General features: G+C 47.0%; 1 protein-coding gene across 4 annotated transcripts in view; it reads left to right on the top strand.

Annotated features, from left to right (window-relative positions):
• Window positions 1-4764: 4764 nt before the first annotated feature.
• The window catches only part of LDLRAD4 (low density lipoprotein receptor class A domain containing 4), a 440723-nt gene continuing 420925 nt past the window's right edge, over window positions 4765-24562 (top strand). The window contains exon 1 of one of the 4 annotated variants that reach the window (XM_030336721.1): window positions 4765-4811. The gene's annotated coding sequence lies outside the window, so the exon portion shown is untranslated. Of the gene's footprint in view, window positions 4812-5001; window positions 5269-5761; window positions 6100-24562 lie in introns of those variants that run through there. The other 3 variants (XM_030336726.1, XM_030336719.1, XM_030336720.2) reach the window with 3 other exon arrangements.

A 24562-nucleotide genomic window follows, 5' to 3' on the forward strand; every position in this document is an offset into this window, starting at 1 on the left:
CTGTTTTTGTTTTTCCCAGGAAGAGTATTGCAGCAAGGCTGAAAGCAGAAGTTGTCTGCAAAACGTTTTCCCGTCTTTTGTGATTTTAAACAGAAGGGGAGTAGAATATACTACCCCAAGATATGCTTCTTTGGCATAAAGGATTATTTTAGACTGATTATTTTTTTTTTAAGGCAACAGACAAGAGAGAGGCTCTGAAAACCAGGCAGTTACCCTTTTGTAAGAGACATTTTCATGTATAAGGCAAAACTCTATTTGTAAGGGTGTCTCCTCTCTGTACTAGGAAGAGAAGGGTGACTCTAAATCTCTAGAAACTGTTCTCAATGGAGATGGCAAGGACTTAAATATACATAACAATCCTACCTTTGTTTACTCTGCTTTTCCAAGTCTCATCCCATAACTGGTCTCCCCCTACCAACATCTTTTGTCTTTAGCTGGAGATGTTATTTAAGGTCAGGGCTTGGGCTCTTTTAGAGAGTTACTCAGTTTTCCTGGGTCTCTCCCATGTATGGGGTCGGGGCAGGGGGTTTGGTATGTTACTAAATTTTTTTTTCCTCTGGTTAATCGGTCTTTTTTATTACAGAAGTGTCTTAGCCAAGAGCCTAGAAGGGTAGAGGGAAAATAATTTTTCTTCCTCATAAAACCTCCACCCATAGAAGAGTAATATTTGTAGGTCCTGAAGCAGTGGGGACATTTGTAGTTCTCTAAAGCAGAGAATAATATGTATGTACATAGGGATGTAGCCAACCTCACAACAGACCCTGTGAGGTAGAACTTACTATCTCTGGTTTACAGACTGAACTCTGACACAGTTTGATGGCGCAGAGTAGTAACATGATGAAATGTGCCTATGCCATCATTGAGAAGTATGGGACTAATCCTTGTCTCCTGGAGCTGAGCTCATCCAAGGATTTTGGGTCTAAGTATTTAGCTAGACTGGGACTCTCACTTCCCTAGAAGAACCTGCAATGCAAGCTTCTCTTTCTCACTTCCTCCTCTCCATTTCTTATTTAAATTAAAAAGTACAAAGAGAAGGAAGGATCATTTTGAATAGTTTAAGTTTCATCTAAATGTTATGCATGAGATCCAAATAACAGAATTATATTCTCTGATTCATATGTATTTTGTGGTCAGTTGGGGCCCTCAGAATCTCTTTTTTCAACATTTGCTCATTGTGGTGTCTAAATGTGGTGTCTCTCCTGATCTGATGGGGTCCCCGGTTGGGTGGAAAGAATTCACCTGAGGCAAAACAAAGCAGATAGAAATTTATTGAATACACTGCAAGGGAAGGAGTGTGGGGGAACTGGACTGCAGAGGAGAGGCTGTCTGCAAGGAGGCAGTGGGTGGAGGGTTGTTTTAAAAGGGGGAAGATGAGGAGGTATGGCGATGTATGGAATTTTCCCTTTTTTGGTAACTGTGCCTGGTTGTAAGCACCCCATTGGTTAGTTAGGGCTTATGAATATTTTGCGGTGGGTCCCTGATGGACCTGTCTGTATGCAGTCAGGTGGTCGGTGTGGGCCCTTTCTATATCCCATGGCTCTTTGCCTAAAAGTGTCCTCTACACTCATGTTTGCCCTTTCTATCTTTGTCTCCTTAGATAATTGACCTTCTATGGAATAAATATTGTTGGTATATAATCGACACCAGGTAAACTGTAGTGGATTTATACTGAGAAAGAATTTTTCTCACACCCCATTACTTGAAACCAATTTCAGTTGATTTCTGCCCAATTTAGTGATATTTTACTTCAATATTATTTACTTGTTTATCCCAATACTAGGCTCCATTCATTCCCCAAATAGCTCTTGAATCCTTAGTGAGGGTCAGGCATAGTTCTGTGTGTTGGGAATACACATAATCCACTATTTTGAGCAAAACAAAGTCCTGGTCTCCTGTGCTTCAGTCTGGGTCCTTGGAGGGAATGTGATGGATTATTAGTGGGCAGGTAAAGCTAACATATAATTGTGTTGAATTTTACAGAGAGCAAACATATATCTAAAGGCCTCTAACTCTCTCATTGCTATAATGTGTGTGTGTGTGTGTGTGTGTGTGTGTGTGTGCGTGCGCGAATGTGTGTATGTGTGTAGGGGTATGAGAAGGAACAGCTGAAATGGAAAACAAATACAGGGAGGACTGAGTGGAAAATGCAGGGACAGTTTCCTGTCATGGCTATTTTCTAGAAATAGAAATAGAGCCCTGCAGTTTCTAGTTATAAATTAAAGAAGACAAGAAAAGGCAATGCAAGATGAGCTAAGATTCATCATAAATGATAAAACTGAGGTTAAGATTTTAAAACTCAGCTCTCAATTTAAAAAGGTTAAATTATACACAAGGAAATCATGCACAAGTGAAATAGAAGAACAAATTGTTCATGGTCTTAGAAAAAACATTTTCTTCTTCATTGTCCCTGGGCAGTTTCTCATTTAGAAGGGAAAAGTTATTTTTCTTTCTACCCCAGGAGGGCAAGAACAGTTTCTCCAACACCACAGCCTCTGAGCTGCTATGGGTGTGGTATGCATCCATGTACATGAAATATAAACTATAAGTATATACTTGCCAGATTCAGATAACCTGTATTAAATATTTAGTTCACTGCTCATTTAATGAAAGTTTACCCTAGCAGCCAGATTTAAAGTTGTCCTTGTAGTCTAAATGCTCCTCTGTCAGCCTAGGACCTGGGCATTCTCTACAGGCGCCAGCACAGTTCCTGGCCTAGAACAGATCCTGTCCCTTGTGGCTGGGCTGAGCTTAAATGAACTGGATGTCAAAGCTACTGTAGGTAGGTGGCAGTATGGTTCAACTCCAGGCTTTTTGTGTAACCAGCCAGTTAGGAATTTTAAACCCATCTCTTTGTGGTCCAGGAACAAGTTACCGAAATCTTTTATAGCCTCAACTTTCTTGTCTGCAAAATGGGAAAGTATTGGCTGTCTCAGTTATTGTGAATACTAAATAAGACAATCTACTTAGTGTGGGACTTGGCACAATAAATGGTAGCTACTATACTACATATGAGGAATGACCAAATTCTACATAGCAATTACGGTAAGTTGAGGAGAGCAGAGGGCTCTTTAGAGAAAGCTGAATTAAGCCAATGCTTCACTAACCAAAATATTACTGACAAATTATTCATAGTTTTCAAAAGATTCTCTTCTCTGACATTACAGGAAATTGAAAATTAATTTAATTAGCTGCACCTCTATTAGATCCTGCCTGAAATCCCAGGTTAGTATATTTGGTATGTCTGCAGGGGTTTAATTTGGGCAGAGGGGAATTATCTAATTTTGGCGACTCTAATAAAATTGGGTTAAAATGCCCTATGCTAAGGCAGTACCCAAACTGCTTGGCTGTCAATTCTACTACTGCTGGAGGACAAAATACATTTTGTCTGCACTCAGGTAGAGTTCAAGTCCTGAACGGCTTTCAGAGGAGGAGAGCTGTAGGTCCTTTAAGGAGAAAGGGTTCGTAGCAGGAAGAATCCGGATGACCTTCCATTTTGGAGCCATTGCCCTTTATTTTATTTTTTTTTTAATTTTTTTTTCAACGTTTTTTATTTATTTTGGGACAGAGAGAGACAGAGCATGAACGGGGGAGGGGCAGAGACAGAGGGAGACACAGAATCGGAAACAGGCTCCAGGCTCCGAGCCATCAGCCCAGAGCCTGACGCGGGGCTCGAACTCACGGACCGCGAGATCGTGACCTGGCTGAAGTCGGACGCTCAACCGACTGCGCCACCCAGGCGCCCCGCCATTGCCCTTTATAAAGGGTGGAGAATCCTTAAGGGGGTGACTACGTGGGGTCAGGAGGAGCCCGGGCCGGGCTGGCTCAGCTAGGATTCATGGGTTCCACTACGTGTCCTGCAGCCCTACTGTATGTCTAGGGACTGGTGTCCAAAGACCCGCAGCCCATTGGGCGCTGATAGCCCGCGAGGTATTTGGCGCAGGGAACAAGTCGGCCTGCTCTCCCAGACCGTCCTTAGCCCGCCCCGGCGAGCCGGCTCCTCCTGGTGCGCCAGCCAGCCTTCTCTCTGCACTTGGAGTTCCCGTCCGGCCGGCGGTGGGCGCGCCCCACGAGGCCCAAGCCCGCTGCCGTGTGTTCTGCCTGCCGGCCGGCTGAGCCTTGGGGTCCCGCGGCCTCGGCGCCCACACGCCCCCAGCTCCTTGCACGCAGCCTGCAGAGGTTGGTGCGGCCCGTGAGCGCGGGGTCGAGGCCTGCCCACCAGCCGCCAGCACCGCGGCCCCCGCCACCCCGCGGCCTGGCCGCACGCCGGGTCCCCGCCGCGGAGGGGGATGGGGAGGGAGGAGAGACTGGAGTTGGAGACAGACACAGCCGCGGCGAGCACAGTTACGGCTGGAGACAGACGGCGGCGGGAGGCGGAACACTTCCCCCCCTCCGGCGACGGGAAGCGGGACACCTCCCTCGGCGGCCGCAGCACGGTCTCCCCCTCCTCCCCCCTCCCAGAGGCTGCGGGCCAGGCCCGGCGGACAGGCAGGCGAGTGCGGCTGGCCCTGCCTGCCCCGCGCGCCGCCGCAGCCGGCGGGGATCCCCTGCGAGTCGGGAGGAGCCGCCGCCGCAGCCGCCGCCAGACAGGCTGCGATCCCTGGGAAAGTGAAAGGGGGGCGGGGCGCGGGGGAGGCCCGGGGGTAAGGTCCCTGGCTCTTAAAGACCCGGCGCACCGCGCCGCGCTCCCCGCCGGCCGGCTGCGCGCCCCCCGCCGCGGCCCGCATCCCGCGCCCCTCCCCCGCCCGCAGGGCCGGTGGCCGGGCGAGCCGCACTGCAGGCGGTCCCCCGCCACGGCTCCGGGGCGGCCGCAGGTGAGTGCAGACCCGAGGTGGCTGTTGTGGTCTCGGCGTCTGGCCCAAGTTCAGCGCGGCGCGGAGGCGGGGTGGTGGTGGCGTTGGTTGGGGAGGGCAGGGGGCGGAGGACGCGGGGACAGGACGCTCAGGGAACGGGACGTCCGCGAGCCTGCGCCGTCGGCGGGGGCCAGAGAGTGCCCAGCCCCGCGGGTCCTCCCCACCCGGACGAGTCCCACAGAGACGAGTGCGCGAGGTCTGAGGCAGTGTAGCCGGTGGGCACGGCGGCGTCCCGGCGCGCTCGCCCGGGCCGGTGTGGGGAGGGCAACCCCGCACTTCCGAACGGAGGCCGGGCCGCCTCTGCTTGTGTGCTCCGTTGGAGGAACGTTGCCGACCTAAATCTCAGTGCCCGGCGCGGGATGTCCTGCGGTTGCAGGATTTAATTCTGCACCCCCGGGAGGCTGGGGTCAGCGCCGAGGTAACTGCCCAAACTAGGGTCTCGGTTCCCTTGGGCCTGTCAGCGAACCACTGCAGGCGGGGGGACTGGAGGTCGGCGGGAAGCGGGAAGATTGTGCAGGACCTTCCTGGGGAGTTTGCGGGAAGAAAAAGGGGCGGAGCGGGCCTTACCCTGAACCCTGCATCCCGCTGCCGGACACCCCGCAGCCCGCGGCTCCGAGCCCCAGCACCCCGCATCTCGCGCCCCGCCCCCTGGGGCCCGCCTCACCCGGCGTCTGCTCGGGTCCCCCGCGCACGTTGACGTCGGTCGCGGGGCCGCCCGGAGCTCCCGGCATTGGCTGGGAAGTCGATTGTCTGGGGCGGCTGCTATTACACTTAGGCTGGGTCTCCGAGCCCCGGAGGAAGCAGGCGTGTGTTGAATTTCTCTTTGACCCTCACGGTGGAATAAACAGGAAGCGACGAGCACCCAGCCCGGGCTCGGCACTTGCCTTTGTTGTGGGGTCCGCTTTGCTCAGTCGCTAGGAGGCTTCCCCGCGACCCCTACCGGGTGCGCCGCCCGGGTGGCGTTGGGGGCGCGCCCCGTAAGTACGCGACTGGAAGACAGTGGGTTCTCTTCAGGTTAATTCAGTGTGGTGACGGAGAGGGCATTTGCTTGTTTCAAAACTTTTTATTTTTATTTTTTTTTTTAAACTGGAGAAGGAAGAGGCTTCCCTTTGAGGCAGAGATTTTCGGGAGGACGACGTGGACGCGTGGTGGGTGGGTGGCACCTGGAGAAGGCGCGCCAGTGCCCTGGTTCTGGGTTTAGCTGGCGGGGCACCGTGTCGCCGGTCAGAACAGCGAGGAACTCTTTAAAGTAAGCAGGGCTTCCTTGCTCCTAACCGGCATAGGGATGATTGCTGAGTGGCATTGGCCACGTAAGCTAGCTTAATTTTTGTTTTCCCCAGAGTCTTTTAATTAGCTAGAACTGGATAATTTGATTTGCTTCTTTTCTCTTTCTCTATGTCCCAACTATTCTCTTGCCTTTCTCGCTTTGCAAATTACTTTGGCAACTTATCCCCAGACCCCACTTATGATTCAGTGCTGCTTTCTAAATGTTAATTAAGATTGTGGTAGGTATTTTGATGACCTACTATGTGCTAGGCATTGTGAGCTGTGAGGTGAGATGAGCTGTTACAGAATGTTGATTCCGAGAGCTACTATTAGTAAGTTTCTTGCAGTGGAGGTGGGTAAGATGATGAGCAGCCTTGGTCCTTAAAAATATGTGGGTCCTGTGGCTGGTGTGGAGGTGGTGGCTAGTACTAGGAAACTTCCCTTTAAAATGGCCCTTTCCCCTTGTTTGGCTAGCCAAGAAAGCTTTTCTTCCATTTGTATCTCTCCTAGAGCTTCTGGATTGAGCTCGGAATTAACAGGGAAGGTTCTGTAGAGTGTGCTCTGAGAAACTGCCATTGCATCAAGATATGTTCTGCATTTTGTATAAAACTATTTAGTCCTTTCTAATATTTATATTGAGTTTTGGTCATCTGTACATCTGCCTTTGTACTCTACACAGTTTTCTCTTGCAACATATTCTTTATGTTCAGTGAAGAATCATAATGTCAAACTTGAGTCATTACAGAGACAAATGAGATCTGAATATTACCCATGCACATATATTCAGTTATAATATTTGGTTTCCTATCCACCTTGGAATGCCATTTGATGGCCCTTGCAAAGCAGTGCTTTTTAAAACATAGGGGTAAATTCCTCATGATCTTTGGAAGCTTAATTCTTTTAAGAGCTTCATTTTGCTGTTGACATTGAACACACTGCTAGGAATTAGGGCCAAGACTGTAAATGCTGGTAAGGATTTGCTGTAATGGAGTTAGTTGTAGCTACCTTCCTCCCTTGTTTTAAAGACCCTTCTAATTTCTTAATGTTCTTTTATTGCCCCGGGAAGAGTTTTGTCACTGGCCATGGTTCTAGTTCATGTAGGTTTGTATTTACTATGGAGAAGACTTTTCCCAGCAGGGTTTTAGGGCTGTCTCTTGGATCCTTCTGGTTTGCATGACCACGGTCCTGCAGAGGAACCCAGCCAGTGCCACCTGCTTATTAAGGATTTTGTGCCAATTTGTTGGCACATAATTTGAGAATCAAAGTCCCTCCCCCCTTGTCCCCGCCAGAGTATATACATACATAGACAGATATTTCCCCCTAACTGCTGACGGTGTTCTAAGAATAGTTTTCTTGCCTGGCGCGCTGAGAGCAAGGACCCATCTGCAGAGGTGTTACAATTTGGGACTGTGCTGTAGTCTTGGTTGACTTAGCAGCCTGGCAGAACAGCCTTGTAGCTCATGGGACACTGCCTGTTTTTCATCTGGGCTGCTGGAGGGGCAATTCCCAGCTGGACAGGGGAACATAGGTGAGAATGACTTTTGCTCTATGAGGGTAGTTTCTGTCCTGATGTCAAGTGGAGACCCCTAGGCTCCGTCTAGATCCCTTCACTGTAGCCTAGCTAGCAGTCACCCTGTGGTCTAGGCTTGAGATGACTGCTCTATGTCATCATGTGAAACCCAAGTACTCTCAGGGCTGGGGCAGTGACACATGCTGTTGTGGCTGGTCAGATCTTTCTGGTAGTCCTTGCCATATTTCTTGTCACCTTTCATCATCTAGGCTTGTGGAGTTTCTATGATGTGTCTGTCCTTTTGGGTAAGAGTTAGTAGAGAAGAAAGAAAACTCAAGGAGCAATAGTTGTAAGAAAGATCATTTCATATTAACCTGGAAAGTTTTTAGAAACATTAAACATACTTGATGTAGACACATGGGTATTAAATATAAACAGAAGCAAAATCTCTATGTAGTCCCATCTTGCCCTTTTCTCCCTTCTTCCTTCTCCCCTTCTTCCTCATTCTATCCTTGCTCCCTTCTTTCCTTCCTTCCTTCCTGTCTCAGAAAACTCTTCTGGAAGCCATTATTTTTTGGTGTCAAAGTGACTTTCTGCCTACATGGGATTTGTTAGTCTAGAATTACACCTTGACCTATATTGGGTGTTCGTGGAACGTAAATCTTAAGTTTTAAAATAGGAATGTAAAGCTTCTTCCTACTATTTGGAAATTTAGGCCACAAGACCTGCCTACATTTTAGGGAGATTTTTTGTGTGTGGCGTTATTCACTTTACTGTTACGCAACTAAAGCAAACAGTCCCAAGCACCTGTACTATTAATTGCTACAGAAATTGGATTCATATTCCCAGCGACTATTGTTTTTTTCCCTCTATCATAGGAGGAATTGAAAATAGTGTTTGTGTTGTCTCTTATCCATGTGATTTAAGTATGGATTGTTTTTCTCTGAATTTCCACTAAAAATGGCACTTTGGCCTTTTAAGCTGTTTTTGAGGACTTTTCTTTCCACCAGGCTTGTTTTCCAGATAGGTCTTGGAAATTACGAAGAACATAGCTATAATTTCTCTCTTGATTGGCAGCTGAGAGCTTTCCCGGACAAAAATAAGGCTACACTGTGCCAAATGGTTGACTTTTCTAGAATAAAAACTCTAAAGGGTATGCAAAAAGTCCTCTGGTTAATATTGGCATTCCCAGAACCCACTAAAACTCCGGCAGCCTTCCAGACACCACTTAATGAGGATGCAGAATGTCTGGCTCAAATCCCCATGAGCAGAAGGGGGTGGGGAGCTGATGTCCACACCCTTTATTAATTTTTAATGACTGTACTTTTGTTTTGCAGATTTTGCTCCGTACCCCCCTCATGACTGACCCCCACCATGCCACCCCCCTCCCCCATCCATTTATTTACTCATTTACTTGGCATTGGAAAAATGTTGAGACTTTCAAGGTTAAGAATCCTGCTGAGGGATCATTTCTGTTTGCATAGGTTCTTTTGTTGTTGCTTTTCTTTTTCTCCCCTCCTCCCTCTTTTTAGAAGAGGAAGAGAGAAAAGGAACAGAAAAAGAGATGACAACTTTTTTTTTTTTATGATGCTTTATTGTCTGCTGGAGGAGAACCATTTACGAAACTTTAAGTTTGTCAGACAGTTTATATGACAGTGCAAGTTGGTGCTTGCCAAGCTCCAGACAGATTGCTAATGTTACATGACAGGGATAAATAAATTACCGCTGTCTGCAACACGCTTGCACTGCAAACGCACTCTGCAGCCGGCGGTCGGGCGCTGCGCACCCAGGGAGCCTGTTGGATGTGCAGCTGGGAGGAAGGCCTCTGCCTATTGCCTAGAATTCTGTGACTTGGTTCGGAAATGAAAAGGGTGTGTCTCTCGCTTTTATTTTTGGCAGTGCTGCAGGGCAGCAGAATGCACGTAGCAGCTGTGTGTCCTTCGTTTTGCTAGGCAGCTCTGCCCCCTCGCCTTGCCCTTCCCCTTCCTCCTCTCACCCCAGCACATTCTTCCCTGTGCACCACGGGGCATGGCACCTAGTCTTCCTCCCAGGGACCTGCTGTGGAAGTAACTAAACTTTGTTCTCAGCTGCTTAGGCCCTATGTTTTCTCAAAGCCAAGTTTCAAGCTGTTTACGGTTGCGTTCTTTCTGCAGGTGCAGACATTGAGAACAAATTGTCTGAGATAAGTGTATGTGTGCTGCCCTGGGAGGGGGCTGGGTGGCACTCCTTGGGCATAATGTACTTTCATCTCTGGCAATTTGGATAGTCAGCTGGCAGAGTGACAGGTGTAATGAACTTAATGGTCTTGCTCTAGTTGTTAGCGGACCACTGCTCATATTACAAAGCCACCTCCTAAGTTGGGCCCCTGCCAAATGACTTACTCTTCCCTTTGCAGACAAGATTCAGGGCTTGGACTACTCCAGTGACGTTAAGGTCAGGAATTGGGTAGGTGTGAGCAACATCTGTGTCCTCATCCACATGGTCCCTTTCTCTGCAAAGTAGAGCCATTGCATCCATTTTGCAAAAAGAATCCATCCCATCTGCCCCTGGCTAGTCATCCCTCCTTGAGAGGTGTGGCATGCATCCTCTGTGTAGGTGTGGACTTCTTGCCCCTGGCATTCACAGAATGGCAGGTTTCCTGCTGTGCCTAGTCAGTTCCTGTGCACAGCCACCATTCTGCAGAAGTGGGCTTGGGCCTATGGCTGGTGGAGGCTCAACCAAGCATTGTTTTCATTGTCTGTGGCCTCACAGGCCTTCAACGTCTGCATAGAGTTGGGGAGGGGATTTCCATAGTAAAATCTCACTGCTTCCGGAAGGAAGGCAAGAGTGGAGAGCCCACGGCAGGAGGCCAGGCTGCTTTTAGAAGGGCTCCTGGACCTCTGGCGGGCCCTCCTCCACCAGGGTACTTGGTCACAGAATAGTAGCAGCAGTTCCAAACACTTGCATAGCACTGACTATGTGCCAGGCTGCTCTTAGTGTTGCACACATATGAACTAATTTAGTCCTTAGTGCAGCCCTCCTGTGACATCTGTACTGCTACCATCCCCAGCTTTCAGGAAGGCAATAGGAAGCCCGGAAATTGCCCAGTCACACCTCTTGTAAATAAAGGGTGGAGTCAGTAGGAGGAAGCCCTTGCATTCTCTCTTTTGGGGTCTGGGCTTTGACTCCAGGCTGCCTGAGGCTGGGCCCAAGTCAGAAGTTCATCAGAGATCATTCATTTACCAGCTGGGAGGGGGAGGATAGTACCCTTTCTGTCCCTTTCTTCTTCCTTCCTGCCTTCATCTGTAACTGATTATACCCCCCTCACCTCCAGTCCCCATTCTTATTTCTAGCTTCTGCTTTCTGTGCCTGTCTTGCTGGTGACAAGAGCCTGAGTTTTGAGAATTAGGCCATTGGTGGCTATGTTTTGTCCACATTGAACCTTGAGTCCCTTGAAAGACAGATGAAATAAAATCAGCAGCAGTTTTATTGCCTGAGGTATTCTGTGCCATTCCTTAAAAACCTCTTCTGTTTGTCTTGTCTGGGTATAGATTGTGGGAGCATTAGGACCTATTTTCTGGAGGGTGAACTGAGGCCATTGGAGGAGAAGCCCTCTGTCTGCTGTGAGTCTGGGGATGAGGCTGGATGAGGTCCTACTTAGTCGTTTGTTCACTCAGAAGGATCCAGCTCACCCCAGTTTGTGGAATGCTACGGTTTTAGTTTTGTTCCCCAAATGTGCTTCCCACATTTGGGGGAAAAATGAAAAAATATCATATCTTTAAGATTTTCTATTTTGCTCCATGAGGACATAGATTAATCATCCATGCACATCACTGTGTACTTTTCATGAAATATAGTCCATCTTGGACAAACCTAACTGTTTGAGATTATGAAACCTAAAGTGAGTTCAGTTTGCAGGAGATCCAGATTTACTTGGGTCTGACAGGATAGTTCTTCAGCTGTTTGCAAACCTTCCCATGGCAGTGGGGCAGGGAATGGAACCCATCACAGCCCCCGAATTAAGCCAGGTGACTGGGGTGGTGCTGTCCCCTATATGATATGGTGCCCACACAATGTGTGGTACTTGATCCCAGTCACCTGGATGGGGTTGGACAAGTGCTGTTCTCCTTGGGGTTGAGGCAGTGCAGGCCTCTGGAAGTTCCTGTTCTGGTCTGTGCTCTGTCCCCCCCATCTCCACAGCGTTGAGCAGCCATGTTTTCATGTGGTGTGTCCCAGAGTGCATCATAGTCATCAACCCCCAGGATGCGCCCGTCACTGCCTGTGTGGCAGGTGTGAGCACCACCTGTCAAGGACAGACGTGGAGGCCTGGGTACACTGGCCACCAGTCCAGCTCTGCCCACTCTAGTTGAACCTAGACTTTTATTCTACAGTCTTTTAGGCTTGCTGAACCCATCGTCATAGATCTAGGCTCTGAAATTCTTTTTTTCCTGATATATTCTCACTGACGATAGTTTGGAAAATGAAACGAAGAAAAAAGAAACAAAGAAGAAAATAAAAATGACTAAAATTACCTTTGATTCTACTACCTTTAGAAGACCACTGTTAATAGTTTAGTAGATTCTTTCTAGGCTTATTTACTGATTAAGTATAAAATCATGTATAGAATTTGTATATGTTTTCAGACTTAGCATTTAGTCCTGAACATTTTTTCATGTAATTTAAATTTCTCCAAGAGTACCACTGCTGATAACTATAACATTCTACTCTATGGTCATATTATTATTTTTTAAAAATTTGTTTTGGGACGCTATTACCAGTTTTCTCTATTATAAATGATACTGCGTTGAACATTTTGATTACATCCTTTGGATAGATTCCTAAAAGGGAAGTTCATGGGTACAAGAACTTTTAGAGGGTCCTCCAAAGTTATCACCAGCTTGCTTTTCAGAAAGCATGAGGCATTTTGCATTCCCAGATATGAGGGTGGCTCACCCTTGCCAGTATCAAATATTATTACAAAACTGTGCAAATTTGGCAGTAAATGTTATGATGTTTAAATTTTCCTTTCCATCTTTTTGTTACAAGAATCTAGGTCTATCATCTGGATCACAAGTGAAGAGAGTTCTGCTGTTTGCCAGAGTTTTGTTATGGGCAAGTACGGTGATGTTTGTGGATGATCTCCTCAGGGACGGAGAAGACCTTTGTGCTAGTTTACTTTTATTTTTTATTTTTTTAAAGTTTATTTATTTATTTGAGAGAGAGTGTGTGTGTCAACACACATAGACACACTTATGCACAAGTGGGGGAGGGGCAGAGAGAGGGAGAGAGAAAGAATATTAGCAGGGTCCACGCCCAGTTCAGAGCCCGAGGTGGGGCTCAATCCCAGAACCGTGAGATCATGACCTGAGCAGAAACCAAGAGTTGGCTGCTCAACCAGCTGAGCTGCCCGGGCACCCCAGCCTTTGTGCTATTTTAAATTGGAGATACATTCTACTTAGGTAGGTTAAGGACACTAAACAATCTACTATATTTTAAAATAAAATTAGAGGATTTTATGGCCAAGAACTGCACCTGGTTTCCCACCATCTTCACCCTACCCGCTGAGGGTAACTTGGACTCGCAGGGGAGAAGTGGGGACCAGGAGAGAAAGTGGATTCAGTAGCCAGCTGCTGGAAGATGGTGTGCCATCTTGTTCAGTCACTTCTCTCTGTTTGAATGACTACTTTCTGAGACCACACTCTTCCCTAGCTTTGTCCCCTAGGATGCTGACATAAAATTCTCTTAGGTTTTACCTGATGGCTGATGCTCAACACTTGACGTGGGTGCCTCTGCAGAGGGCACTCACTTCCTCCCTTCCATAGATCTGGCAGAGTCTTCTGCTTCCAGCAGAGGCCTGCGCCCTTTCAGAGTCACATGCTACTATTAACAGTGTCTGGCCTCCTAAGCTGATTGCTCCTGAAGCTTGAGAGAAAAGAAAAATCATTTTAGGAGGTTTTTGATTAACTAAAGGCAAATCAGTTTTGTATTCTTTGAAAGGCAGCCTTTTCAGCTGAGAGGCTGGGACGGGCTTGCTGGAGGGGAGCCCATTCACAGGGCTGGTTGGAGGAAGCAAGATGTAATACCCGCATCTTGGGGGCTAGTCCCATTTTGCTTGTTATGTTCACATGCACCTTCATGCATCCATTTGTTCAGCAGCTGTGAGGGCTTACTGTGCTCTGGGTGCATGCTGGGAGTGTGCCTCATCTGTGGCATGACCTGGTGAGCAGTGTGCGAGATCCACGGGGCCCAGGTGGGCACCGTCCTCTCCTCTGTGCCGAGGTGAGTTGATCCCTGGCACCACAGGCATGGATGGTGCCAGGCTCTGCGTGGGCATTTGTCTCTTGGCCTGCATCACTCCCTTGCTGGCCATGCCATCAACCCCATGCTGCATTCTAGGTACAAACCCACTCTTGCCATGGCTGGCAGTGTGGATGGTGCCAAGACCTTGGAGATGGAGTATGCAGAAAACTGCCAGTGGGTGGCAGGGCTGGTTGGTGGCCACACAGGTGGTCTGACCATAAGGGGTCAGGCAGTATCTTTAGGGGAGCAGCTTGTGCTGGTCCCTTTCTGCACTTGGGAGGGAGGCTCCCAGACAGTTGCGTGCTAGTGATGTTATTGAATAGTTTGCTGGAACATTTACTCAGGGCATTTTGGGTGACTGAAAAATACACCTTGTGTACTTTCCCCCTGTTTGCTGTTGGCTGGTGTGTGCGGGTCTGACAGACTTTTGTTTAATTTGACCTTCCTGCATTTGGCTTGTTCCTTCAGCAGAATGAGAAAATGCCAGACTGTTTTTTCTAGGAGGGATAGAGGGCCTTTTTGGACATAATGCATGCGTTATTTTAAAGGTAGAGGTAATGTTTACAGTTGGATGGCTTGGGTGAATGTTTGTTTTTGCTACTTCAGCTATTAAGATAAATATTGTACCCTTACAGAACTTAGCTTTCATCCTATTCATATTTAAATGTGAGATTCAGAATCTTTATTTCTAAACTAGAGGTAGGTCCTGGGACTTAATTTTTTTTTTTATCTGAAGAGTAATGTAAAAATAATAAATATTATATTATACACCATATATATATACAGTCATAACTACATAATTATTAGTAAATTTAATCCAGAAAAATATTTGTTTCTGATACAGTGGGACATTAAATGGAGTTGGAATTTTTAATGGAACTCTTAGTGCATTACTTTGCAATGTGAATGCATCCTTTTATTGTTATAACATGGTTTATATATTGGGTTTTAAAAATTGGGGCACATTTGTGTGCCTAAGGGGATGGCTCCCACTCTGGCATCTGCCATGTAGCAGGCGTTCCACTTGGCCCACCTGAGGAAGCAATGTCAGGGCAAAAACGTGGGCCTGAGCACACTGTCTGCAGCACTCTGCTGTCCACACTCTGCTGTCCAGTGTGTGTGGAAGTATCTGAGTAGACGTGTTATGAGGGGGGTGCTATATCTTCTGAGCTCTCGTCTGACTGAACCCTTGGGAGGCTGCATGACCTTGGGAAGATCAGTTTGCTCTTCTCTAAAACAACTATTTGCCCACCTCTTAGGTTTTGAAAAGGATTAAGTAAGATAATGCTTATGCAAACCAGTTGGGAGAGGCTCAGTGAACTACCATGGTGAGTGCCCAGTAAATGGCAGCTGTCATTAAGTCAGCTAAGGATTTGTGAGGCATCTGCCCAGCCTGGTATGGAGACCCAGCTCCTGCCTCTGTAGACTATGTGTACAGGAAGCAGCCAGCAAATAAGAGCAGGCAGTTTATAATCAGGTCTCAAGTTAAGAGTTGGGAAGCCCCAGGGGTGCTTGGGTAACTCAGTTGGTTAAGTGTCCGCCTTCTGCTCAGGTTATGATCTCACAGTTTGTGGGCTCAAGTCCTGCATTGGGCTCTGTGCTGACAGCTCAGAGCCTGGAGCTTACTTCAGATTCTGTGTCTCCATTGCTCTCTGCCCTTATCCCACTTGCGATCTGTCTCTCTGTCTCTCAAAAATGAATAAACATTAAAAAAAAAAAAAAATTGAGAAACCCCATTTAAGCCCCAAGTCAGTTAAGTCTTTGTACATGGAGAGAGTGAGATGGCTGGGTATGAAGGGCAGTAAACTCTGCCAGCTTGCTTCTGTTACCCCTTGCTCTGCTCTACATTCTTGTGGAGCACTGTGATGCCCAGGCACTGGCTCTATCCCCATACTGCTGGAAGGCAGGTACCCAAATGGTTACTGCACCGGGTGGTGGCCTTGCCAGGGTACTGGCAGCACGAGGAGGTATAAAGATCCCAGAGGAGCAAGGAGGACATCTAGGTCTACTCTGGTCAGTCAAGGAGGACTTCAGGAAGAAGCTGACTTTGGGCTGAGACTTGGTGAAAGAACACAGTTTTCCCAGGTGGACAAGCAGGAAGAGAGTGTTCACTGTCAGTGGCTTTGAGAAAGCTATGTGCACTGGGGTCTGGAAGGCAAATACCAGAGCTTCAAACTTCGGTGTATAAGTGTGTGTGTCAATTTATAGATAAATATACATGACCCATGTGTGTGCTCGTATATTTTTGCTTATAGGAGTATGTTCTTAAAATTGGGGGACTGGGGCACCTGGATGGCTTAGTCGGTGGAACATGTGACTCTTGATCTTGGGGTTGTAAGTTCAAGCCCCATGTTGGGTGTAGAGCTTACTTAAAAATAAAAAATTTTAAGAAAATTGGGGGACCACTGGTGAGCAGTGGGAACAAGTGTGCAGAACAGGGATGAGAGAGAGTAGCTGTAAGGGTAAGCAAGGGGCTGGTTATTTCACAGGTTAATAGTGATGCATATAGCTCTTGAAATTTAGAACTCTAACTGCACTTACCCCATGAAGGGGTGAGCCTGGTGAAGAAAATCCTAAATTATTTGTTAGTGTTTAAGTGCCACCAGCTTAAAATCCATGTGCCATATTTTGCCACTTTGCTGCCCTCACTTTTGCAGGCACCTTTTCTTGAGTTTATGACTATTGGAGTATGGCGAGGGGTGGGGGTTTTGTGCTCCGGTTTAGGTAATATGAAATGCTAATATAAATGCTTTGTTGACCCAGAGAAATAATTGTCAAGAAATTGAGATTGTTTATTCATGCTCTGAGTGGGGTAACAGTTTTAGAGGCCATGTGCATCTATGAAAATGGTCAAGTTCAATTAATATGTCAAGGGGGCTGTGGGGGCTGCAAGGGATAAGTAAAGACTGGTTCTTTTCCTGCCTGCCTTCAGAGACTGTACATCATGGCCAGAGTTTTGTGTGTCAGACACACGTTGGTGTTAGTCGGTGAGGCAGCATGCAGGTAGGAGGGAACTCCATGCTGATGGTGTTGGTGGAAGAGGCTCTCGTCGGGGACGGGTGGAAGGGCAAAAGGGCTCAGGACAGATTTTGTGGGGAAAAGAATGGCAGTTGATATGTGCCTCTGAGATGGGCAATGACAGGAAGAAAACAGCTTGCTGGAAGGGTGTGGATCAACGCAGGGGAACACAGAGGGGTATTTGGTGAACACCAGTTTGTTGGAAGCTCTGTCCTTATTGGATCTGATAAACGTTAGCTGTTGTCATCATCATTTTTGTTCTTGTTGTGTCAAGGCGCTGGATTAAGGTAGGCAAGACCAGTTCTGCTGTGGAGTGTTTCATCCCATCTTTGCTGAACACTGAGTCAACAGCCAGTAACGGTGAAGAAAAAACAAGCCTGTTGGGAGACCTACTTTCTATTTATTTCCTTAATCTGTTTGTTTGCACTGGATACTCTGTCTTGACTGTAGTTCTGTAATACTCAATATTTGTTCACATTTCACAGAATGCTTACTTTTCATCCTCCATGCAGTTCACACCAGGAAGCCAGGTTTATTCCTTTCATATGGTAATTTCAATGCCTTCTATTTGCAAAACATTTGTAACTTTTTAAAGCTTTTCATAGACAATATCTAATTTCAGCTTCCTTGGCTTTAAGGAACAAATAATTAATGAAATGTACATAGAAGTGTAATTAATGGATTCGTTCCTTACTCTTCTCTAATGTGGCCGTTAGCTGAATGTGGAATTCAGATTGGAGTTTATTTTAATGTGCAAAACCTAACGGGAAAGAGATGTCCTGTCGTTGTCCAAGCCACATAACGAGGTATTTCTGAAGTTGCTGGGACCAAGGCTTTTGCCCCTTGCTTCCTGGGCAGGCACTCAGTCGACATAATTTTAAAGCACTCAAGTGCTCAAGAGTGGGGTAAAGCACTCAAAATCCAATTCAAAAGTACAGCCGAACACCCATGCAATCCTTCCTCAGGTGGACTGTGCAGACCAGAGACCTCACTGAATTGAAGTGTATGGGCAGCCTGGGTGGATGTGGAAGCCTCCTCTCATCTCTTGTCCTTCGTTAAAGGGAGGCTTACCGGTGAGCTCCTTGTGGCACTTAAAAAGCTGTAGAAGGTTCTGGCAAATCTAAAGTGTCCAGCCATTGTTAACAGCGGAGCAGGCGCACACCCTCTTGTGTGCTGTGGGTCCAGGGCACTTGGGATCTCTGTCCTCAGCCTGCGCTCCTTTTTTTCAAGGTGGTTTTGGCTTCTGTCATGGTATCAGTTTGTTCAGCTGTGCAGGCAAGTCGCTGTCAGTTCTGTCTCTCTCCTTTTAGCAAAATAGTTTTCATTCCGAGTCGGGGCCCTTTGTCCGGGTTACATAAGACTGTTCTGTGGCCTCAGCCCTTGGCCAGCACCTGGCCACCTCCGCCCAGCCCTTGCCTCTCTCTACCTCTAGCGGCCCCTTTTCTCCGCTCAGCTATTTACTGTTGTGTGGCTCTGCTTCTTCCTCTGTGGTTGCCAAGTATTCTGATCCCCTTCTTGTCCAAGTGGAAGTCATTCACACCGCCGTTCACACTTGCTTTGCAGTTTTCTGCTCTCTCTCCTCCACAGACCTCAGAAGTGCTGTGTCTAACTCTCGCTCCCTGAGGCCGTGTGTCGAGACTGCCTACCTAGTCCAAGCACTCAAAGCCTGCTTCAGCAGTCCTAGGCCGGTAATAGAGACACAGGCTGGAGTGTCTGCTGGCTTTTCCTAATTTGGACACCCCCTGACAGTGGTGTAGATATGGTTCAATGGTTTTGGTGGCAAATGAAGTGCTTTCTGGTCTCCTTGGGTATTTAGTTTGTGTGATCAATAAGGACTGAGGCTCAGTTGGTAGCTGCACATGGTGAGTTATGTGGACAGGTTGTAATGAAATAGCCCTACCTCTGCAGAAAATGGGTGCCCTGAAGGGTGGTACTGATGGGATATGCTCTTTCCGTTGCTTAGAAAGTGAACTTGTCTCCTATAGCATTTGAATATATTCTCTGCTGTTGGAAAATAGAGTGGTTACGTGATTCATTGGCTTGTTCACTGATTGAGAGAGGATGGCAAGATGTCAGTGGGCTCTCCTGGCTTGCTCTCAGAGTTGAGAGGAGTATGGCAGGCAGAACCCAGCAAAGAATAGAAGAGCTGCTCTTGCAAGCTGGCCGAAGAACTGAGTGCCCTCTTGTTTGATATACACCTTTCTGTCACTTATTTGCCACTGTCTCTGGTGCTGTTTTATTGACAGCCTTCTCCAAATGTGTCTGAGCGCCTGGTCACCCTACCTCTATGATGAGGCCTGCCAAGCAAAGCTGCTGAGGACAGTCATTCTCAGAGGTGTTCATTGGTGTCTCTCCCTCATCTGTCAATGGAGGTTTCCAAACCTGGAACCTTATACCCACATCTGGGAAGCTTAGAGGCAGAATTCTTTTGCCTGTATTGAAATTCATTATGCAGTTTGAACAACATGGGCTTGACCTGCACAGGTCCACTTACATGTGTTTTTATTTATTTTTATAAATACCATACAGTACTATAAATTAAATATATTTTCTTCTTGATGTTCTTTTTTTTTTTTAAAAAAACATATTTGTTTATTTAAGTAATCTCTGCACCCAATGTGAGACTCAAACTCATGACCCCAAGATTGAGAGTCCCACGTTCTACTGACTGAGCCAGCCAGGCACCCCCTTGTGATTTTCTTTTTCTTTTTTTTTTTAAAGTTTATTTATTTATTTGGAGAGAGAGAGAGAGAGAGAGAGAGAGAGAGAGAGAGAGAGAGAGAGAGAGCACACGTGCATGCAGGGGAAGAGAGAGAGAAAATCCCAAGCAGACTCTGCACTGTCAGCACAGAGCTTCATGAGGGGCTTGAACTCATGAACTGTGAGATCATGACCTGATCCAAAAATCAAGAGTCAGATGCCAACTGACTGAGCCACCCACATGCCCCCCCATTGTGATTTTCTTAATAACATTTTCTTTTCTCTAGCTTAAGTTATTTTAGTAATACAGTGTATTGTACATATGACATACAGAATATGTGTTAATCAGTGGTTTATGTTGGTCAGGCTTCTTGTCACCAGTAGGCTTCTGGTGAACAGTAGTTAAGTTTTGAGGAGTCAACTTACAGGTGGATTTTTAACTGTGCAGGGTTAAGTACCCCTCCCCCTGCCTTGTTCAAGGGTCAACTATATATAGAGGATCTCACCCCTAAACTCTGAAGTGCAAACTCATATCTGTCAGATGTCTCTATTGTCCGATGGGCATCTCTAAAGCCCATGTCTAACAATGATGTCCTGATTCCCAGCACACCCATCCACCTTGTCCCTTTGGTTTCCCCCATCTGCCCTTCACTGTCCCATCTCAGTGACAGTATATTCCAGTCTGCCTAGTGATTCAGGTCACACATCTTGGAGTCCTCCTTGACTTTTTTTTTTTTTTTTTTCCATAGCTCACCTCAATCCATCAATAGATCGTGTTTGTTCTGTCTTCTAATTCTGCCTCAAACCTGCTCACTTGTCAGCAGCATGGCTGCTAGCAGCTCAGTGTGTCCCTTCCCCACTCAGGTTAGAGTCTCCTGACTGCAACCCCTCCAACTTTGGAGTCTAGTCTCAGCCCAGCAGACTGTGAGCCAGGGCCCAGCAGTTGAGTAGCTCCTCTGCTGGGGGCTCTGGGGTCTGGCAGCCTTCCCTCTGCGGTGCCTCCTCACAGGCCTTTGTGGTTGCTCTGCTGAAACTCCCCCTTGGTGGCCATGCATCTGTTCCTTGCTTCATTCAGGCCTCAGTCTGATGACCCTCGTCAGGAGGCTGTGCCTTACCTTGGGCCCTGCCCGGATGCTGTTCCGTTTTCTCCGTCTGTTCACTGGTGCTGGTTGTTACCCCCCACACTGGAAAGTAAGTGCGGGAGGGCGGGTGTGTTGCCTTGCTCCTTGTTCTGGGAGGTGCCCAACAGCAGCCCTGGGACTGCAGTGCATGACCGCAGGTGAACTCAGGCAGGGCACAGGCCAGCAGGGGGACACAGTGCCGTCGGGCGAGTTGTCCACTCCCTCCTGGGTGGGGCAACTTGTGGGTGCTGGGTGTCTCCCCTCAGTTACCATGGGTCAGGTCAGACCTCAGTGCAAACAGAAAGTTCTGCCAGAAGGGCTGAAGTACAGCTGCAGGAGTGAAAGGGGTGCACATGAGGCTGGCACATCCCAGGTGACATCATTGTGGTCACCCCTTCCACCCCTTGTCTCCTATGGTTTTTCTACTCACCTGCATTAACACTTTGTTTTGCTCTTTCTCCCTGAAGTCAACTACCTGCTGGAGGCAGGAGAAGCAATTGTTTTCTAGGCAGGCTCTTGCCTTCCTTCTCTCCTCCATTTGACTTGCTAGCTGTATAAATTATGTATGAAGTAGATACTATTTTATGTTTCAAGACAATTGATAAACCTGTAAAAGATCATCAGATTTATTAATTTTAGTAAAATCATTGTAGGTACACATTTTTTCTTCAGACAATGTGTCTCTATTATAAGCTTGGTTCCCCTCAGCTTGGTTCCTTGGTTTTCTTCTGTTCTTGGGATCATGAAAAGTTCAAAATAGAGAAAATTGTGGTCTGTGAATCTTTTTTCCATCTTTTCACAGAAGACTAAGTGGTTGACAGGTACCTGGAAGTCTGACTCATCTTCCAGACATCTGACTGTGCTTTTATTCTGGTATTAGATATGTGTTCTTGAGTTTTATTTTCTTGCTTGGGTTTAAAATCAACAAGGATGTGAAAACTAAGTACCTAGTGGAACAAGGCAAAAAACCCAAATAAGACAAATTCCAAATAGTGGTGAGTAGTATAGCATTTTTTTTTGTGTGATATATGGTCACATGCTAGCTGGCCTGCAGATGAGAAGGGCAGCCATGGACAGGTCAGTCTTTCCTTTGCAGGTTCTCCCATCCCATCCAGACCACACATCTACAGTCCTGCCTGAGCAGTAATGGCACATGTCCGGCCCAAGGTTCGGTGGCTTTTCTTGAGGGCAAGCTTCAGTCTTACCTCCATCAGAAATCTGATTTGAATGACATAGGCACCTCCATCCAGAAAACCAACCAGAAGGAAATGTACCAGAACATTAAAAATAGATACCTTCCAGCATAGTGCTATGGATGATTTTAAAAATTCTGTCTTTTTACCTTTTCCATATTTCCTACAATGAGCATTTATATAACAAGAAAATTCCCAGTGAACTTGATTTACTCAGGGCGTGGAATAAAAAGTCAGTTTCTGAAAAATTGTGGAAAACAATTTGTGTGTCTTTTTAAGCATTTTGGAAGCACGGGTGGAGTTGCTATGGGGATGGTAAGGTTTACTCTCTACAGAGAGTGGTTCCATCTGGCACCACATGCTCCCTGAGCCAAGCTGGGCAGTCCTACGCACAGCAGAGTTTCTCATTAGATGTGGAAACAATTACACATAGAATCACGATTCCATCTTCTCCGCCCCCCCCCCCCAATCACCATTTAGCTTTGATCTAATAGCAGGACACAATGCTAAACTGCTTTCCACAGCCTCTGACCTCTCTGCCTGTTGTCACCTCTGAGACGGGTGCATTGCTGACAGTCTGAAGGGGTTCTGTCTTTGCTGGTGGAGCAGGGATGTTTCCTGAACAGGGTATACAGCATCGTACCTTTATCACAGTTGGAATTAATTTTCTTTTGCATAAATGCTGACATCTCTTTGAGAGGCATTGTTTTCATTTCCCTTTGCTGTGCCCCTTGAAACCATGGCCTCCTTCCCTTCCTGCACTTGCTTAGAACCAATATGGTCCCATCTCAGTTAGAGATGAGGTTTTAACATTCTGCACTGGGGTCATGGTGGGGACATGATGCATGCAAATAAAGTTCAGTTTTACATTTTATGGAGGATGAAACAAAGTGATTAAGAAAAGTAGTAGGTTTTCTCTTTGTCTTTGGGTCTTCAGTTATCACCGGAGGACTCGTGGAGCTAACATAGTGGTGGAGATGCTGGCTTAGGGATGGTTGGCAGCCAGCCGGTTGGAATTGGTGGTGTTCTCAGAACTGTGGTCGGGGCCCTGGACTAGATGTCTGGGGACCCCATGTTGTTGCTGCTCTTGGTCTCCTTATAGGGGTGTGCTCTTTGGCCAGTCTAAGTTTTGGTTCCCTCATCTGGAAAATGGCATTGGCGATGCTTATTTTCTCGTAAGGTTATTATGATGATCAGATAAGACGGTGCAAGGGTCTGCTTTGAAAAGCAGAGAACTGAATTCTTCAAAGGTGCGTTGCCCCCACAGCCTGACCACTGGCTGAGTCACTGCATGTCCTGTTGTGTCCTGTCCACTTCCTTTGATGATATGATAGGACCTGGCTCTATGATACCATCATGGATGGCCTGTTAGCACCTCAGCTTCTAGCTTAGATGCTTGTGATGATGGACCTGTAGACAATGGCTGGCTAGTGTGCTGTTTCATTCTTGCCTTGGAGACAAAGGTGATAATTTCACTCAGCCCCAGGACCAAATGGAACTAGGGTGGTTCTACTTAATGGAAAAAGCAGTTGGAAGACATTCAGGAAACATGGATTCTTGTTCCCAGTTCTGCCCCCAAGCAGCATTGTCTGTGAGCAACTCAGGATCTAGTCTTTCAGTGGTAGGATTGCTTGACTGCCTTGGGTCAGGTACTATGGACACTCAAGACCTATGGCCTCAGTGCCCCCATTGAGACACCCTTCATGTCAGCATGGCTGTCTAGCACATCCTGTGCGTTAATTCATTTGACCCATTTAATTCATTTGTGTGATTGGGTGGTATTCCAATCATACATGCTGTTAAGATCTTGTCTCCAAATGGTGGCTGGTATGGAGCCTGGTGGCTCTCTGGGCCCCTCGTAGCTCAAGAGTTCAAAGACTCTGCTTCCTCAGGAGTCACAGCTCTTGGGCTGATTGTGGAGGACATGGACAGTGGCATGGGGCTGTTCCCATTCTGTCCTTACCCATTGAACATGAGCTCTGAAAACCCACCTAAAACCCCAGGAACTACTGGCACACAGAAACTTAAAATAACAACACCCAGAATATCTGCCTTTCTTGAGCTGTAGGGGTATTTGCCACCCAAGCACCAAACCAGATCTAGGATTTTTCTTTGTTAGTTTCCAGGGTAGGAACTGGAGGCGGAATTCTAAGGACTGGCCATGATGATGGTAGAATGAGGTGGAAGCACCTTGTCTTTGCTCTCAAAAACACACTCCTGTCTGTTGTGTGCCCTTCAGGTGTCAGCTCCTGTTGGAATTCCTTTGCTCACCTGGAAGGATATTGGAATTGCCTATGCTGTGCAATCTTTTATTTTTTGAATGTTCTCAAAGCCCTTTGGATGGAACTGAAGCTTTCTTTATTTGGGTTGCTAATTTCACACCAAAGGAAGACTTCTATATCTTACACTGTATGCTGAGTTTCTGTGATAAGTTGGATTATTTCAGAGAGTTCCTGGTTAGTTGAGGGAAGGATGAGCAAGAGAGATGTGCCAATCAGGGAATTTACATACACAAAACCAAGAGGCAGCCTGGTGCAGGGTGGGGGATGTGGGCTGTGGAGTCCCACCAACATGGGTTCCAATCTCTGCTGAAATATGTACCAGTCAATGGTGTGTTACTTTTAG

The sequence above is a fragment of the Lynx canadensis genome, chromosome D3 (genome assembly GCF_007474595.2).
Source record: "Lynx canadensis isolate LIC74 chromosome D3, mLynCan4.pri.v2, whole genome shotgun sequence".
NCBI classification, from domain to species: Eukaryota; Metazoa; Chordata; class Mammalia; order Carnivora; family Felidae; genus Lynx; species Lynx canadensis.